Raw genomic sequence first — 2,531 nt, 5'->3', positions numbered from 1 at the left:
CTCGATATGACTGTCAGAAATGACATAATGAACGCGCCGAACAACGAAGGCGTAGCGGACGCATGAACTCATGGGTGAATCGCTAATAAAACACGCAGAGACAGTGGCTGGCGGCCATATCACTTCTCGCTGGACATTTAACAAGGTGCAGAAGCCATTATCTCACAGCACATATAGCGAAACGCAGCCCGGGGCGTCTATCTGCCGCTAAACGTTAATGGCTAAACTCCACACAATGATGGAATTAGCAAGCAGATGGACAGACGGTCGGTAAAAGAAAAGAAGGCGAATGTAGAGAGAATTGAATAAAGGCCTTATCAGAGGGAGAGATGGTGGAGAGACGATGGAAAAGAGAAGACACAAAGTCTTTAAAAGCAGTGACCTTATTAACTCTATAACAAGAGACAGAGAGAGACAGACAGAGACAATATGAAACAGACAGAGAAAGCAACAGAAGCCACACAAATCCGTGATGAATTTGAAAAAACAATCTGCATTCACAATATTGTATTTAATCGTTTCCCAAAAGTTGCTAATTTACACTAAAACATCTAAAAACACTCACGTCCCTGTCCCATGTAAGCAAAAGGTAAGACGATTCGATTCACATCACTTCTACCAGGAGTTCATTTACTTTCCTGCACTTTGAAACGTCATGGCAATGACTAAAAACACACCATCGATTTTGAAGCCTCAAACCTCTATCTCAGTGAGAACGCAAGACAAAAACGGAGAGAAAAATATGCAATTTGAAAGAGAGACAAAGAGATAGAGACAGACAGATAAAGAGACACAGGGAGACAGATACAGAGGGACAGATGTGACCAAACTTTGATCACAGCCCCCAGTCATATCACACAGTTAATACATTTTATTCATTTATTTATTTATTTTTTTTTTCAGCATTTGTTCAGGAAAAACAAAACATTGTACAATGCCCATCCTAAGTTTAAGCATGTTGGTTATTGTGTTTGCATGTTGTTAAAAGATTTTCATATTCAAGTTTTCCTGCTTAGCCTAGCATGAGCGTTATGCTAGGCTAAGCAGGAAAACTTGAATATGAAAATCTTTTAACAACATGCAAACACAATAACCAACATGCTTAAACTTACTAAACTCTTCAATTTCTCTGGTGGCCTGGAGGGGAGCAGTCCATGTGGGCTTTGACAGAGGGTTCCCTATGGTGGTCTGGAAAGGTATTTCCCAAGGGTAGCCATAACAGCCAAATTCCAGCTCCTGGAGGGTTTAAACTGGTGATGAATCTTTTTGAGATCGAGTGGAGGTGGCAATCTGCCTGTGCCTCTGGATGGTTCTCTTTAATTGGAGGCCACTCTTTGTGGATGGGATTGTTTCACATCTACGGCCCGGGGATCCATGAAATTACGGAGTAAGAACAGGAGTTTAAAGCATTTGGATTTGGACTGTAGTTTATGTCAACAGTCTGCTACAATGACTCAGGACTACAGTTTGAATTTGATCACCATCACTGCACCTCAACATCATTTATCTGTAATAAATGGACATTCAGTGCCACCCAGATGAGTATGAGGTTCCCTTATGAGTCTGGTTCATCCAAGATTTCTTCCTTATGCATCTCAGGTTTTTTTTTCTTCACCACAGTCACTGCCAGCTTGTTCATCAGGTACAAACTTACACTTATAAATAACTTTTTCATTCTGTATCACCACATTATCTTTATAAAGCTGCTTTGAGACACTGTCCACAGTTAAAAGCCCAATACAAATAAAAATGAATTGAATTAGGCAAGTTCCTTAACTAAGCAGGTGGGTGGAAAGATATCTTTAGCCATGGGGGAGCAGAGTAATGTTCTCAGCAAGCTGGGTAAAGCATTTCGCAGATGCCCTTATTTCTTGTACAGCTGAGAAAATTGAGGATTAAGGGACATGCTCAAAGGGTCCTGCTCAAGGGCCTTGCTCAAGGTCTCAGCAGGGGCAGCTTGGTGGTGCTGGGATTTGAGTCCATGACCTTATGATCATAACTCCATCGTATCTACCGAGCTACCCGTTTTTACAAAGCAACATCCTTGTCAGGGTGGGTTGGTGTTTCAACTAGGCGCTACACAAGGCCTTCTAATAAATTCACCATTAACAATGTGGAACAGTCCTAAGTGTCTGCATCAAGGGGCTCCCTCTGGTGGCCCAAAAGGGAAATGTCCATGGTTTCAGGAAGAGTCTCAGAATATAGGCGATATGTAGCTCCTCTGCTGCATGATTTATAGGACCTTTGACTCCTTTCATGTTTGAAGAAAAAAAAAACACTTTGAGGGGTCTAATGCGGAACGTCCCTGAAAAAGATGAAGACTCTCTCTTTGAATCAGGGCGATCTATACAAGCAAGTTCATGAAGGTCATGAGTTCAAATACTATCCACACCTAAAGGATGCTACAGGGTTGTTTATAAGTGTACGTTTTCAACGTGACATTTAAGGTAGAAACTGTTTCCATTCACATCATCACACCCAGAAAGTAAAAGTTATTACACCATATTAAAACTCTGCAATGACCAGAGACT

The sequence above is a fragment of the Silurus aristotelis genome (genome assembly GCF_946808225.1).
Source record: "Silurus aristotelis genome assembly, chromosome: 6".
Lineage (NCBI taxonomy): Eukaryota > Metazoa > Chordata > Actinopteri > Siluriformes > Siluridae > Silurus > Silurus aristotelis.
This window is presented reverse-complemented; position numbering follows the sequence as displayed.